Below are 17,522 nucleotides of genomic sequence, written 5' to 3' on the forward strand. Positions count from 1 at the left end.
GAGTTTTCTTTTTCAGTTTGTTAATATGGTGAATTATATTGATCAAGTTTTGAATGTTAACTGATCTTGTATTTTTGAGTTTTATGTATTATCATTTTAAATATTGTTGGTTTCAGTTTGCTAAATTAGTTTTTCATGAGGCCTATTGATCTGATATTTGTTTTGGGAAAAGTTTTCAATTAGTAATAATTGCGCCTTGGGTAAACCTTATTGGCTACAATACTGCCACTATGCAAAAGCTGATATTTGTTTTCATGTAATATCTTTCATGTAATGTCTCCTTTTTATATTCGGTTAATGCTTACCTCATAGAATGTGTTGACATGTATTGCCTCCTTTTCAATTTTCTAGAAGGATTTGTGCAGAATTGGCATTATTTTTTCCATAAGTATTTGGTAGAATTCACCAGTGACAATACCCAGACCTAGTGTTTATCTAGTGGGAAGGTTTTAATTACAAAATTTATTTATTTAATAAATATACAGCTATCCAGGTTATCTATTTTTTCTTGAGTAAATTTTGGTAGTTTGTCTTTGAAAGAATTCATTTCATCTAAGTTGTTGAATTTATTGACATAAAATTGTTCATAACATTCCCTTATTTGACTTTCAATATCTCCATAATCTGTAATGATGTCGCCTCTCACCTTATCTCCTTCTTGATGTGAATAATTGTGTCTTCTCTCTTTTTTTTTTACCCTCATCAATCTTGCTAAAGGTTTATCAATTTTATTGATCTTATCAAAGAAACCACTGGATTTAACTGAATTTTACTATTGTTTTTTTATTTTCTATTTTATTGATTTCTAAACTGATCTTTATATTATATTCTTTTCTCTATTTTATGTTTAAATTTATCTTCTTTATCTAGTTCATTTAAATGAGAGCTTCAGTTATTGATTTGAGACCTCTCTTCTTTTTTAATAAAGGCATTTAGTGGTATAAATTTCTCCTTCAGTACTGCTTTAACAACAGCCTAAATTTTAACAGGTTGCATTTCCATTTTTATTCAGTTCAAAATACTTTCTAACTTCTTTTTTTGAGTTCTTCTTTAACCTGTAGGTTATTTCAAAGTATAGAATTTAGTTTCCAAACATTCAGGGATTTTCCAGATGCTATGCTGTTATTAATTTAATGCAAGCTCTGACCAGTGCTCAGCTGAATACTCAAAAGGGATATTTTTAAATTTTTATTTTTATTTTTTAAAGATTCTTAGATTACATAAGTGATACATTAAAAATGTAGGGGATTCCCATATATCCCATTCCGTACCCCTCTCACACTTTCCCACATTAACAACATCCTTCATTAGGGTGGTACATTTGTTAAAACTGATGAACACGTATTGGAACATTGTTACTAAGTACGGATTATAGTTTACTTTATAGTTTAAACTGTCTCCTGCACAATTTTGTAAGTTATGACAAGATATATAAGAGCCAGTAACTGTCATTGCAATGTCATTCAGGATAATTCCAAAGTCCCAAAAATGCCCCCATGTTACACCTATTTTTCCCCTCTTCCTCTCCTCAGAACCTCCAATGGCCACTGCCTCCACATCAATGATAAAACTTCTTCCATTGCTAGAATAACAATAAGTCTATAGTAGAATGTCAGTAAGTCTATTCTAGTCCATTGTTCATTCCCCAATCCTGAGGATTCAGGGATGGTGATGCCCACTCCATGTCTAATTGAGAGGGGGCTTAGAGCCCATGGAGCAGATGGGTGGGACTATCTTGCTTGCAGTTGTAGGTGCAAGTGAGATAGTTCCATGTCCTAGTCAGGCCAGTCCCTTGGACATAAACCTATCAACTCTGGTACTAGTTCTAGGTTCTAATACAAGGGGCAGAAGAGCCACATGTAGGACGACCACAACTGAGTCAGCTTTGTCACAATGGGGAGCACAAATTCCAAAGTAGGGTCCACTGACTGGCACCAAACTTCTGAGCTTTCTGCTCTGCCTATGGTGTCTGGATGTCTCCAGAGCCCTCAGGAGCCTCACTATTTGAGGCACTATTTACTATGGCAGTCAATAAGATTCTGCTGGGACATGCATAGGCATAACCTCTGGAATGACCTCCAGACTCACTTTGAAGTCTCTTAGCCATATAAACTCATTTGTCTTTACCCTTTCCCCCTTTAGGTCTAGGTCTTTTTTCCAGTTGCATTGCTAGTTGGTGCTTGGTAGTAATCCCTTGGTGCCAGGGAGGCTCATCCCCAGGAGTCATGTCCCATGCCAGGGGGAAGGTAATGCATTTAATGCTGAGTTTGGCTTAGATAGAGGACACATTTGAACAACAAGGAGGTTCAAATGTTGGACAAACTTACTAGGCTAAATTTCAATTTCAAAAGAAAAGCTTCATAAGTACAGTCATCAATATCAAGGGCCCATCAGTGGTCCATCTTCCTTCCATAATCACTGCCCCTGTGCTTGGGGGATTCTTACTGTCTCATTAGAGAATGTGGCAGAACTCCCCAGGATGGGAATTGGATATTCTTTTGGTGATTGTGTAGATCTCTACCCACTGTGACAATGCCCCATGAACACTTGAACACACTTATATCCCTTATAGGTAGGCCCCAGGTGAACCTCCTCCCATGCATCCCCCATCACTGACATCCCACACCAATGATCTTCCCCTCTCACAGTTGTAATACTTTGGTGATCCAAAATTTTTTCAAAAATGAGGCTGATAAAATCACACTGAAGGAAATTAATAAGAAAGTGAAATAATAATGATGGTTTTAAAAATGACAAATACATTATTAATACAAAAATAAAAAGAATTTGAGATAATAAAAAATAAAATTTTTAAAAATTTGGCATTATGTCTTTCATCACTGTAAGATCTGTTTTCTTATAGGTTCAGTGACATTTTCTTCAATTTAATTCCCCACTATCTTTTTTTTTTTCCATTTTATCTTCAAAGAAGCTTTAGGTTACAGAGAAGTCAGGTATAGAATATTGGGGATTCCCATTTACCGCCTAACCTCCCCCTTTTCCCTTTTTCCTTATTAATAACATTTTATATGTGGGTAGTACATTTGTTATAATTGATGTACAAATATTGAGGCATTGCTGCTGACCATGGTCAATGATTTACATTATGGTTTACATTTTTGACCATACACTTTTATAAATTTTGATAAAATTTAACATGCCCTGTATCCATTATTGCAAGATCATGTGGAATAATTCCAACACCCCAAAAATGCCCCACGTTCCATCTATTCTATTCCTCCCTGCCCCTCCACTCAGGACTCATGGCAAATATGAGGCTTCTTTCCTTAAAGAACAAGATTCATAGTTACTTGCAGCAACATTGAAGGCTTGACATATGGACCTGTCCTCCCCTATTAGGCGCTGCCTGTGCTCTCAAGAGACTCCCTCCCCTCTATTTGAGAGCATAGCAGGGCCCCCCAGGATGGGGTACCACCCACTGATACAATATACTATGACAAGATGAACACTCACATACTCCCTGGGAGCCTGCCCCAGGTGAGCCCTGTCCCAGATGCCCCCTACATCCAACACCCTAAACCAGTAACCCTCCCCTGCTGTATTTGCCAAAAACAAAACAAAACACCTTCCCAAAATAGTTTCAACCATAAATACCTGCAAATTCTCAGAGTTCATCTGCTCCCTCCCCTGACCCTTCCCCTAGGCCCATGGACAGTGCAACCCTTCCCACCCACTCACAGGCCAGCACCACCCAACCCAATAGCATCACTGCACCACTGTCATGCCCATCCACTGCACAACTATGTCCTTCCACCTTATCAAAGATTTTGCCCATACGGGCTTGGCTCACAACCTTCTATTCCCTTTCTATCTCCTGTAAACCTATCTTCCAGACTCTAGCTCTGTAAGTCTGTTAAATTTGCTTAATTCATTTCAGTGAGGTCATGTAATATTTGTCCTTCAGTGCCTGGCTTGTTTCAGTCAACATAAGGCCTTGCAGTTTCATCCATGTTATCCTGTGTGTTAACACTGCATTTCTTCTAACAGCTGTGTAATATTCCATTGTAGGTTATACCAGAGTTCGCATATCCATTCATCTGTTGATGGCTTGTTTCCAACTTTTGGCAATAGTGAATAACACTGCTTATGAACATTGGTGAACATATATCTGTTTGTGTCCCTGCTTTCAATTCTTCTTGGGATATACCCAGTAGTGGGATTGCTGGATCACATGGCAGTTCTATAGTTAGCTTCCTGAAGAACCACTAGACTGTCCTCCACAATGGTTGCATCATTCTGCATTCCCACCAGCAATGGATAAGGGCTCCCAAGGGGAACATTCTGCACATTCCCCAGTATCTCTTTCTGGGCAGTTCTCTCCCCTCTGGGACTCTGTCCTATGGACTTTCACTCCTTGGCTTCCCTGACCTCTGCATCTCCTCAACTCCTCAACTCCGGATATCTTTTGGGCACCACCTGGCTTACTATACCTTACTCTGGAAACTCTGAAGATAGTGAGTTGGGGTAATAGTGGGATAGTGGGGCTGACCTGTTCATTTTCCAAAACTCAGAGACCACGGTTCTTCATTGCCTGATTTCTAGTGTCTTGAAAATTGATGTTTCAAACATTCCATATGTTTTTGTTTTGTTTTGTTTGTTTGTTTGTTTGTTTGTTTTGGTTGTTTAGGCATGAGAGTAAATCTGTTTCTTGTTACTCCATCTTTACCAGAAGTGGAAGTCTGGACTACATTTTTTAACATATTTTCTCATCTCTTGCTGTATCTAGAATAATGCCACTGACATGGAGACAAACTCTGTGTGTACAGATGAAATATACAGGAAGCCTAGGAAACAGAAGGTCTGGGTTCTAATCTGTACTTAGTATAATTGATTACGTAGCTTTGAATAGACATTTAACCCCTTTGATGCTAGTTGTCTACTCTGCCCATCCTAGTAATAGTTAGAATGGCCATTTAATGAACATGTGCCGGATGATAGCCAGTGTGTTAAGAGCTTTAATTATTTCCTTTAATACTCACAGACAGTTTACAAAGACTATCTCATTTACTTTTCAGAGAATTCCTATGAGGTAAGTTTTATTAACCCACATTTCATAAAGAAGGAAACCGATCCTTTGGCATGCTAAGGAACTTGCCTCATGTCACTAAGCTGGCAAGTGCCATGCCCAGGATTCAAACAAATCCACAATATATGTCTTAACTGCCTCATGCCTCACACGTTTGTGAAAATTAAGAGAAGTAATAGATACAAAAAGTGAAGCTCAATGAAAAATAGTATGTGGTATTAATAATGCATTTTCAGTGAATTAATCTCATTTTTTACTATTTCTGTTTGTATTAATACTGGTTAAGCGGGGTAAAAAAAGGTTAGTATTCCAGATTTCTAGAAGACACTTTCAAGGACTTTGAGACACTTTGGTATTCAACATGTTTACAACTAATAAGGGTTATACACAAGAAAAATTACAAGATTACTTCACAAATTTGCTTAAATTTCTCTTTGTTGCCTTAAATCAAGATTCCATAGATACAGGGCCAAGTTCAAGGAGCCCTTTGATTTCCTACACTTTGCTAATTAGTGAAGGACTCAAGTGAAGCAAAAGTTTTATCTTGTCATCTTCTTATCAGACAAAGCTGGAGCAACAAGTCCCCTGTGCCTGCCAAGCCAAACTTCAGGCCAAGTTAGAGCTTCTGCTGCGTGGCGGAAAGAATATGATTTGACATGATCCAGGCCATGTGCATTTGGACAGGCTTGCAGACCAATTCACATTTTGTTATAAACAGTTTGGGAATCCACAGTCATGTCTGAGGTTACATATGGAAAAAACCTTGAGTTTTGTTGTTGCTGTTTTAGTTGAATGGACTCTGCAAATAAGAAGAAAGAGTTGGCCCACTCCTTTCTGTCTACTCAAGAGTGCTGACTCCAATTTTTAACAAAGGGATCTCACAGTTTTCCTTCTTAAGTGTCCCAAGACACAAGGTTGAGGTCACTATAAGGAGGAAACAATTATGGACTTTATAGAAAGTAAATAAATAGAATAGTCTTAGAGGGCTGATCTGTTTTTAAGTTTTAAGGGCATTTTCTCAAGTTTAACAGCACTGCTGATGGTACAAATCAATGCAATGTTTTCAATATAGCATTCATGTGGAAAGCTGCTAAAATTCTGATATCACTCATCTGAAAGGACTGCAGTGACAAACCAGAATGTTATTTATTTTTCCACCTTGGAAATGAAAACCTGCTTGTGTTTTGGTTGGTTCTCCCTTTTGCTTCTAATCCTGCCTGGCAGAAGAGCCCGCTCACAGAATGGATTCTTGCCTCTCATGTACCTCTGGTCCTGAAAGCTGTCTTATGCTGAGTAGAATTTGCTTTAGGACAAAAATGTCAGACAAGCTGATTTATACTTTCCAATCTGAAAATGCCAGAATATAGATTAAGAGGTCAGAGTTGCCACACTTGGCCAACCGCCTAAAAATGTTTCTATTGAAATAACCTGAGTCATTATTGCTTCATGAATTCATTCCACTATTTTAAAAGTGATTTTTTTCTTTTGCTAACCTGATACAATCCAATTATTTAAATAAGTAGCCACTAGAAATGCTGATCCAATCACACAATCTTTTCCCAATGAAGGATACTTTCAACTTCCTGAAATAAAGCCATAAAACTCTAAGTAGTAAATATAGGGGTAAATCTTCATGACCTTGAGTTTAGCAGTGGATTCTTAGATATGACACCAAGAGCACAAGCTATAAAAGAGAAAACAAGATACATTGGAATTTTAATTAAAATTTCAAGCTTTTGTGCAACAAAAGACACTGTCAAGAAAGTGAGAAGACAACCTGAAAAAAGGAAGAAAATATTTACAAATTATATATCTGATAAATGTCTAGTATCCAGAATATACAAAGAATTCTTACAACTCAATAACTGCAAAAATAAGCAACCCAATTTAAAAATGGGCCAAGGACTTGAATAAACATTTTCCAAAGAGGAAATACAAATGGCCATCAAGCATATTAAAAAAAAATTTAACATCATTAGGCATTAGGGATATGCCAATCAAAACTACAATGAGGTACCACTTCATATCCCACTTGGATGGCTATAATAATAATCATCATAAACAGAAAATAACATGTATTGGTGAAGACATAGAGGAATTGAAACCCTGTGCATTGCTGGTAGGAATGTAAAATGATGCAGCTGCTGGGGAAAACAGTTTGACAGTTCCTCAAAAACTTAAACATAAAATTACTGTATAACCTAGCCATTCTACTCCTAGGGATACAGTGCAAAGAATTGAAAATATATGAACCTGCATGTTAGTAGCAATACTATTTACAATAGCCAAAAGGAGGAAACAGTTCAAAAGTCCATCTGTGGATGAATGGACGAATAAATCCTAATATACACATACAATAGAATATTTTTCAGCCATAAAAACAAGAAAGTATGGATACATACTACACTATGGCTGAATCTCAAGAACATTATGCTAAGTGAAAGAAACCAGATGCAAAATATCGTCTATTATATGATTCCACTGATATGAAATATATAGAATAAGTAAATACATGGAGACATAATATAGAAATTAAGGGCTGGGAGGAGGTATGGAGGGATGGGTAATTGGGAGCAACTCCTTAAAGACTGTAGAGTTTCCTTTTGGAGTGATGAAATACTTTGGAATTAGATAGAAGTGGTGGTTACACAACATTGTGAATGTACTAAATGCCACTGAAGTACTCATGTTAAAATGGTTAGTTTATGTTGTCATCTCAATTTTTAAAAACATCCTGATGACGAGGCTGCATCCCAGACAGATTAAATCAGAATATATGAGTGGGACACGGATGACGATATGCTGGTAAATGTTTAACACTAACCCTCCCTAAGGTGGGGAGTGGGACAAACTGATCTGTCGCTTCTGCTGATTTCCATGGTGTAAACACTCCATTTCAAGTGACAAACGAGATGGCAGTACATGCAGTTGGGAAGAGTTGCTAACATTAGGCCCGTAAACCAGGGTAAGCTGGCTCCAGCTTACTGGACCCAAGCCTCTGTATTTTTTATAAGTCCCCAGGTGGGTGAGCTATAAATGTGATTGCATTGTGAGCCCAAAGAGAACCACTGCTTTAAAGTTAAAATTCCTCTATTTTTTAGAGATACATACTTCTGTTTCTTCACTCAGCCTTGGTGCCCTGACTTTTGTATTTTCTTTTTAGTTTCCTACCACATGAGCCCTCTCTGGTTCTCAAAACTATCTTGGAACCTTTCCTGATGTCACACTTCTAGCAAAACATCTAGTTAAGTACTGCTGATTCCCAACCTAACCATTCTCCTAGAGCCTACCTCTGTTTAGTCCTTCCCCGTCGGCATGAGCGTTATTCCACTCAACCATGCCTGCTTTTAGATGACTAGAGAATGCCAGTGGCATTTTTTTAAAGCCATATTAAATTTTTTTTCCAGAGATTCTAGTCAGGTGCTCAGGGACAGGGGCAACAATCTTCCAAGTTCAATGTTCAGTGATTCCGTTCTTTTTACTCTTAGGGACCGGGGGAATGAATATCCTAAGGATTCAGCTTCTAGTTCTGTTACAGATTGTTCTGCGATCCTGGCCCTTCTGAGACTCAATTTCCCCATCTGAAAAATGATAATAATTGTACATACTTGGTAGAATTATTGTAAGAATTAAAGCATTTAAGGACATAGCCACCAAGTTTGGCACATAGTGGGCACTCAACAAATGTTAATTATTACTACAACGGCTACTATTGATATAATTGTACTGATGATGATACTTCATGTTCTAGGAAGTCAGGAGCATGGATATGCAGCTGTAGAGACATGCAGAAAGAGTGGGTAATCTAGCCCCAGTTCAAGGCTGGCTGACAGCTCCTCAACTCAGGGGCACTCCCAGGTCGTAGAAATGCCACTCCCTTCGCAGCAACATGCATTTTTGTATTTTCTCTGGCTCATAATCTCAACTTTCCTTTCTCAACTGCCTCACTCCCCATCTATGGTTTGAATGCTTCTTTTAGCCTTCCCGGTACATGAGCCCTTATGTGATCATTTTTGTGGGAAGATGAATGAGAATGAGAAAGAACTCCCTTTCAATTCCCTTATTATAATCAGAAAGAAGTTTTGGTTTCAATGTCTGTCTGTTCCCAGGGTTACTCAGGACACCATGAGAACTATTTAGAGGACAGAAAGAACATTTGTATTCAGGAAGAGGAGATGAATGACCAAATGAAGATTTGATGTTTATGCCAGAGCAACAGGAAAGGAGTGTGGACAAACGGCAACCTCCCACACTGAAACTTTTTTCGGAACCGTTCACTTTCTTCCACTCCCTTAAACTGAATGCCACTTCCTTTAAATTGTAGGTTGTCACTTTGCTTTTGAAACACATCCTTGCTTCATGGTTTATGACTGTTATGAATGTGAAAAATTTTGTTCTGTAGACGATTACAGCATACTTGTTATAAGTGATACAGTATTAGGCCATGGCAGTTCAGTTTTGTGAGGGGTTATATATTTCATTTTATCAAGAAATAAAATTCAACCTTTGGCAAATGGCACCTGTTTTATCAAAGAATACAAAATAAACATCTTAAGCAAAGGGATTTTATCTTTCAAGTTTGCTTCACCTTCTCCAAATTAACTCCCTGACTCCCATGCCAAAACAAACAAAATTCTCAAGCAGCTTTTAGGAAACCCAGTATATACTAAATTTATGTTGGATCCTCTAATATAAATCACCCCCAGTTTGGACTAATTGGTCTCCTCCAGTCTCTCATTACACTTTTTTTTTTTTTAACAATAGAATGGAGATAACTAGGAGAAAGGGAGATTAAGAAAGAAGACATTTCATCCATCCAGGTAAAATATGAGCTCCTGAGCTAAGGCTGCATTGCAGAAAGGAGAGATATTAAAGATGCCTTAGGAGGTAAAATTGATGAGGCTTTGAGTCTGAGTGCATGTGGAGGGAAAGGAGAAAATGGAATTAAGATTAAGCTCCAGGTTTTTGCTTGGATAACATGAAATTGAGGAGGTAGAGCAGACTGGTTGTCGGTGAAACTACTGGCTTCAGGTAAAAATAAAAGAAGCTGATTTTTATGCACTAAAATTATGAAAGTGAGTATTTCAGAGAAAGGATTTATAAACATTGATGCTTGATCAATAATGTCCCTCCAGTGCCTTCTAATTAAACCATCAACTGACTTTATTGGCAAAGGATAGAAAATAAGGAATATTATTTTATTAAGTTTGTCTAGAAAGAACAGGAAATACCTCTAAAGTCTCAGCCTGAGACTGACAAAGGCTAATCCACTATATACTTATTGAACACTTATTCTATGGTAAGACTGTGATGAGTGCTGAAACTGCAAAGAAGAATGGGATGCTCTGCCTGTCCTGGTAAAGCTCTTCGGACTGGAGAGAGAGATGTATAAATGGGTAACTGATAAAACGTGATAAATCCTATGATAAAGGTATACACAAGGCACCCTTACCATCCACCACCAGTCTAGATCAGATAGTGCCATACCTGCTACCGGACCCATTTATAATATCAAACACATGATTCCTAATTATTGCAATCTCCATGCCCCTTTATAGTCACGTACAGAAAAGAAGCTGAGAGGACTTAAGCTTTGGCAGTAGACATATCTGGATTCTGGTTCCAGATGCTTACTTATTATGTATGTCTCCTTGAGCAAGGTAATCTATCCCTTGAAAGCTCATTTTCCTAATCTATAAAATGGGGATGACTACCACTTCATCAGGTTGTTGGGAAAATATAGCTAATGTACACTAAGTAAATATCTATAGTAGGTATTCAAGAAATGGTCCTTCTGAGACCATAAGCTCCTTTCTTATTAATGTTTATCTAGTACCAATCAGGAGTAATAAAATTCTATGTGTGAGGGAAGCGGCTGTGGCTCAATCAGTTGGGCTCCCATCTACCATATGGGAGGACCTGGGTTCATGTCCTGGGGCCTACTTGTGAAGGCAGGCTCGCCCACATGCTGTGGAGAGCCACTGGCCTGCAAGCGCCACGGACAGCTGACTCAGCAAGGTGACGCAACAAAAGGGGAGACAAGCAAAAACACAGAAGAACATGCAGTGAATGGACACAGAGAGTAGACAGCAAACAAGCTGCAAGAGGGGGAGGTAAATAAATGAATTAATTATTTAAAATTCTATGGGTGAATATTTATTCACACCCCTTAGCTAGAAGTCATGTCTTTGTCTCCAGGGAGTAATTTAACCTCAGGCAAAACCTCTTACACTGCTCATCCATTATTTATCTTCAAGCCTGGACTTACATCTTTCCAGTCCCCAGTAACTCTTGTACTTGCCATTATATAATATTTCTTTTATTTTAGCTGATGATGTTATTGAATAATTTAATTTTTATTTTTATTTAAGTTGAGCATGTGTAAGTTTAAAAGACCATTAATATTATGAGTCTAACAGTGGAAAAGGTAAGTCCCCTTCTCTATTCTTCACCACAATTTTAGTCAAGTACTTTCAATACTCTTTTTGGAATTTGTCTTCATATTTCTAAATAACATCCTCATACTGCATTTCTTGAATTTTAAAAAATTTTAATTTTCTAATGACTTCCTGCTATGGGGAAGAAGGATTTAACTTTCCTGTCATACACATGCACACTCACATACCCCTCTCCTCTTCCATCCTCTCATCCATTCTTCCCATAAACTGTGTTACACTTTTTGGTTAAGTATTTGTATTTTACATTATTACTCACAGAGTCATATAATGAATATAATCACATATGATTGTATTTCTTTTCTTGTATAATTCTTTTGTTTCCTTGAAGTTAATAATTTCATGACTTTATTGTTTGCTTAGATTTCTCTATAATATCACTAATTCATCTCAAAATCTTCACCAAATGTGAAATCTCCTTTCACTACATTTGAGCACATTAAGTAACTCCCCATTCATGACAAACATTTCTCTCAGAGCCCTCTATTTTGTTCCACACTGAACTAGCTGCTCTCTAGTTCTGCCATGCACTTGAATTCCTAGCATCTATCTCCCTGGACCACCATCCTGAGATTCTCTTCCCCTCATTCTGGTAATGAATCCTCAGTTTCCTGGATTCTGGGTTTTTCTTTCACTTGTTTTACTCTCTCATTTTACTCACATTTTCCAGTAGTGTTTTCTAAAAGGAGTAGTTTTTTTGTTTGCTTTTTTTTTTCTTTTTGAGAACTTGAAAGTCTGAACTGTCTCTACTCTGCCATCAGATTTGATTGATGTCTTGACTTGGTGTAGAATTCTAGGTCAGAGATAAATTTTTCCCAGATTTTAAAGCATTACCTTTTTGTCTTCTGGTTTCCAGTATGGTTATTCAGTGAAGTGCTATTCTGATTTTCAATACTTAAGGTAGACTATTTCTTTTGCTTCGTTTTATGTTTTAACCACTAGAACCTTTTAGAATCTTCTCTTAACTCTCATGTTTTCAATTTCAAAATGGTATGTTTTGATGTAGGTCTCTTTTCATTTATTGTGCTGGATCTCAGTGAGCCTCCCAAAGTGAAGTCATCCTTTCATTCTAAAACAATTGAAGTAATTTTCTTTATATTTTCTAATATGTTCTAAAGTCACAAGTTAAGTCATTTTCAGATGTTTTAAAAAACATATTTATTTTTAAAAGATACATAGATCACACAAAATGTTACATTAAAAAATATAAGCGATTCCCATATGCCCCACTCCCCACACCCTCCACTTTTCACACATCAACAACTTCTTTCAGTAGTGTGGTACATTCATTGCATTTGAGGAATACATTTTGGAGCACTGTTACACAGCATGGATTATAGTTTACATTGTAATTTACACTCTCTCCCAGTCCATTCAGTGGGTTATGGCAGGATATATAATGTCCAGCATCTGTCCCTGCAGTATCATTCAGGACAACTCCAAGTCCCAAAAATACCCCATTTCACACCTTTTCTTCCCTCTCCCTGCCTTCAGCAACTCCCATGGCCAGTGTCTCCACATCGATGATACAATTTCTTCCATTGCTAGAGTCACAATAATTCTGTAGTAGAACACCCGTAAATCCACTCTAATCCATATTTTACTCCTCCTCCATCCTGAGGACACTGGGATGGCAATGCCCATTACACCTTTCAATTGAGAGGAGTCAGTTATGTTTTATTTTTCATTAAAATCACTGCTTGACAACATATTTTAATGGATGACAACACCGGATTTAGGGGAATAAAAAAGGTATTTCTCAATAAATACTGAGACATTTAGTTTTTCTTGATAAGTTTCTTTAAACTGTTATAAATGAACTTACTCCAGCCAGCTAACAGGGAGGTGAAGATAGTCAACCACCACATCAGGGAGCCAAGAGTGCCTACAACCGCAAGCAGGAGAATTGCATCCATCATCCATGTGGAATCTAAACCCCCTCTTGATATAGAGGTGGAGTGAACATATGGAGAAATAGGGTATGGATTAAAGTGGATTTACTGATATTCTATTCTGGAACTGCTGTGATTAGTAATGGAAGAAAATGTAGCATTAATGTGGAGAAAGTGGCCATGATAGCTGCTGAGGGTAGGGAGAGGGAAGAAGAGATGTGATGTGCAGGCATTTTCAGGACTTGGAGTTGTCCTGGGTGGTACTGCAGGGACAGTTGCTGAACATTGTATGTCCTGCCATGGCCCACTGGGTGGACTGGGTGAGAGTATAAACTACAACGTAAACCACTATCCATGTGGTGCAACAGTGCTCCAAAATGTATTCACCAAATGCAATGAATGTTCCATGATGATGAAAGAGGTTGTTGATGTGGAGGAGTGGGGTGAGGGGGGTGGGGGTTATATGGGGACCTCATATTTTTTTAATGTAACATTAAAAAATAAATTTAAAAAAATAAATTGAGCAAGAAAGATAAGATCTTCATTGGGTGTGGAGGATTAAAAAAAAATTCCTTAGGTTTAGGTTAAAACCCATATAGAGGCAGGATATCCCTTTCCCACTGAACAAAATGGAGGACATTAATGTGCAGATTAAATGCTTCCCAAGTGAGAACAGTATGTCCAGTAACCAAGCGTCATGGCATTTATTTCTTAGTTCCTTGATACAATCTACCATTTTAGCAGTGAATAGCCATCATTCACTCTAAGGAATGACTAGATTTGCATTTTGGAATTGTTGTAAATGCATTTGACTGGGGTGTGCATTAACATAACCCTTGGGAAAATGTTGATATTTACTTTACAAACCATTTATTAGTGCCAATTATTCATCATTGTTTCTCTGTGGAACTGTAAAAGGAAAAAGACGTTCTAACATAATGAAAAAGACTAAAGTTAAAGATTAGTACCTCTAGCATATATTCTAATTATGCTTTTCATGTCAATTGTTCTACGAGACCAACTTCCTTTATAGGACACTTTTAGGAAATATCAGTTCCACAAAAATTTTTTTACGTAATTGACATTTATAACTTCACGCCAACACTTTTATTCTGGTTTAAAATTATCTATATTATTTAAAATCTTCCTCAAAAATACTATTTATCTGCCTAACTTAAACTGGGACCACACTTTTAACAGATTTTGCTGAATAGTTATCACTTTATTTACTTAGTCAACAAGTATGCCAACAATTACGTACATTTTTATTGCTGAGTTAGGAACATTAATGATTATGTTAAGTTTCAAGACAGTTGTGCCCTCAGAGTCTGTGAAGTTGTACAGTGCAGTTGGGCCTACACTCTGTGTTTTAAGAGATTAGCCTTTTTTGAGGGAAAAAACTCCTCACAACTCAGTAAGGAAAAGCAAAGCGACCCAATAGAAATTTCTTTAAAAACGAGCAGGTGTTTCACAGAAAAGGAATAGCAAAGGGATCATACTATGAAAAAAATGCCCAATCTCATTGTAATCAGAGAAATGCAAAGTAAAACCACAATGATTTACCACTCTATATCACCACCATAAGAAGTCTGACAAAACTGTTATTGAATATTTGGAGTTGTAAGAATACATTTACATTAGTAGAAGTATAAATATGCATAACCCTATGGAAAAACAATTACCCAATAAAGTTGAATATATACATCCTTAAAACCTAATACTTCCAGTCCTAGGTGTGTACCTAGGAGAAATCTTACACATGTGTAGAAGATGTATATAAAATAAGACTGGTCCTGACAGCATATGTTATAACAAAAACTGAAAATGATCTAAATGTGTATGTGCTGTAGAAGTGATAGGTGAATTTAACTGTAGCATAGTCATAAACTAGAACCCCATCTAGCAGTGACTATGAATGTACTGTAATTATATGCATCAATATGGATGAATCTTATAAACTATATTGAGAAAAAGGAAGTCTCAGGAGGATATATACACGTATTGTTATATTTATATAACAATAAATAGCTGGCTAAACTAAACATACATTTTGTAGGTATATATAACCTTTGTTCTACTATAAAGAAAAGCAAAGACATGACTAACAAAAAAATACAGAATAGTATTTACAGGGAGGAGAGTAGATAGGGAGTTTTGCCTTTGTAGGTAGGGGGTTTTCCCTACCTTTGTAGGTAGAGGGTTTTCCCTTTGAATCCCCCTATAAATGCCTCGGCATTTATAGGGGGATTCAAAGGGAAAACAGAACTCTAATTCTTCAGTATTGTTATATTTAACCAATATTTACTGAATACCTACTACGTGCCAGACACTGCTACAAATACTTGAGGTACAAAGATAAAACAAAGATTCCTGCCCTCGTGGAGCATTTATTCTAAAAGGAAAGACAAAAGGAAAATAAGAATGTAATAAATTATTATTGTGTTTGGAGATGATAGGATCCATGGGAAAAGTCAAGGAGATTAAGTTTTATCAGACTGGGTGTACAGGTAGCCGACTTATATGGAATGATAAGAACAGGCTTCATTGAGAAGGTGACATTTGAGCCAAGACTCGAAGGGGATATGAGAGTGAGCCAAATGGATATCTGAAAGAATAACAGTCCAAGCACAGAAATTTCCAGCACTATGGTCTTAAGATGGGAGTGTGCCTCGTGTCTTCGGGGAACAATGAGGAGGACACTGGAGCTGGAACAGAATAAGAAACACGGTCAGATATGTGGAGGTGCTATAGGACCTTGTCGGCCATTACACACTAGATCAGGGGTAAAGGACTACATAGTATGTATCTCAGTAACAACTACCTAATTCTGCTCTCGAACATAAGAGCAATCATACACAATGTGCAACGAATGGATGTGGTTGTGTGCCAATAAAACTTTATTTTAAAAAACAGCCTGTGGATTTGGCCATAATTTGTTATCCCCCCTGCTAAGCAAATTGGGGAGACATTGAAGATTTTAAGCAGAAGTGTGGCAGATTCTGACTTGGCCTTGAAAAGGATCATTCTTTACATTGTGCTGAGAATAGATTGTAGCAAGGGTGAACCAGGGAGATCTTCTCTTCGGGCAGGTATTGATAGTGGCTTGAATCTTCATGGCACAGTCTAACTAGATTTGTTGATGTAGTGATTGAATGTGGGTGTAAGAGAAAAAGGACTCAAGGATTACTGCAAGGTTTTTGGCCAGAGCATCATTTGAAAATTAGATATTATTTTCTATACACTTTTGTGTAATATTTAGCAATATATTTAAGAAAACATGCTCCTTCCTAGCTCTGGGTTTGTTTTTCTTCAGCAGCCCAACTGACAGAATTTTCACTCCCAAACATTTTATTTCACTAAACAGAAACTTCTGCTTCTAGTTTCTCCTATTGCATTTTCCCCCAAGCTTATGAGTTACTAGAATTTGTTCAAATCACAACAAAGGATTTAGAATATTACATAAAAATTGTTGATAAAGCAGGACCAGGGTTTGAGAGGGTTGATTCCAATTTTGAAATTGTGGGAAGAATGTTATCAAACAACATCGCACGCTATAGAGAAATCTTTCATGAAAGGAAGAGTCAATCGATGCAGCAAATTTCACTATTATCTTATTTTAAGAAATAGCAACAGTTGCTGCACCCTGATCGATGAGCAGCCATCAACACCAAGGCAAGACCCTCCATCAGCAAAAAGATTATAACTCACTGAAGATTAAGATGATGGTTAGCATTTTTTAGCAATAAAGTATTTTTTAATTAAAGTATGTACATTGTGTTTCAGACATAATATAATTGCACACTTAATGGAGTACAATATAGTGTAAACATAACTTTTATATGTACTGAGAAACCAAAAAATGCATGTGACTTGTTTTATTATGATAGTCACTTTATTGTGGTGGTCTGCAACCAAACCTGCAATATCTCTGAGGTATGCCTGCATTCAAAAGTCCTTTCAATGATGCTGGTGAATCCATTTACAGTGAAATGATATTGGAGAGAGAGGCAAAGAATTGTGGTTTTTGATGACATTTAAAAGAAACAGAACAATGCTTTAAAGAATTTCCAAATGCACTTTATAGGAGTTCAAAAGATTTACAGAGATCTTGGAATTTTAGAGAAAGGA

General features: G+C 37.1%; 1 protein-coding gene and 1 pseudogene across 1 annotated transcript in view; one reads left to right on the forward strand and one right to left on the reverse strand.

Moving 5' to 3' along the window:
* ZNF662 (zinc finger protein 662) overlaps positions 1-17,522 on the forward strand; it is a 104,142-nt gene that overhangs the window by 14,987 nt on the left and 71,633 nt on the right.
* On the reverse strand, positions 113-240 carry LOC111761251 (U4 spliceosomal RNA; annotated as a pseudogene).

This window comes from Dasypus novemcinctus, chromosome 9 (genome assembly GCF_030445035.2).
Source record: "Dasypus novemcinctus isolate mDasNov1 chromosome 9, mDasNov1.1.hap2, whole genome shotgun sequence".
Taxonomy (NCBI): domain Eukaryota; kingdom Metazoa; phylum Chordata; class Mammalia; order Cingulata; family Dasypodidae; genus Dasypus; species Dasypus novemcinctus.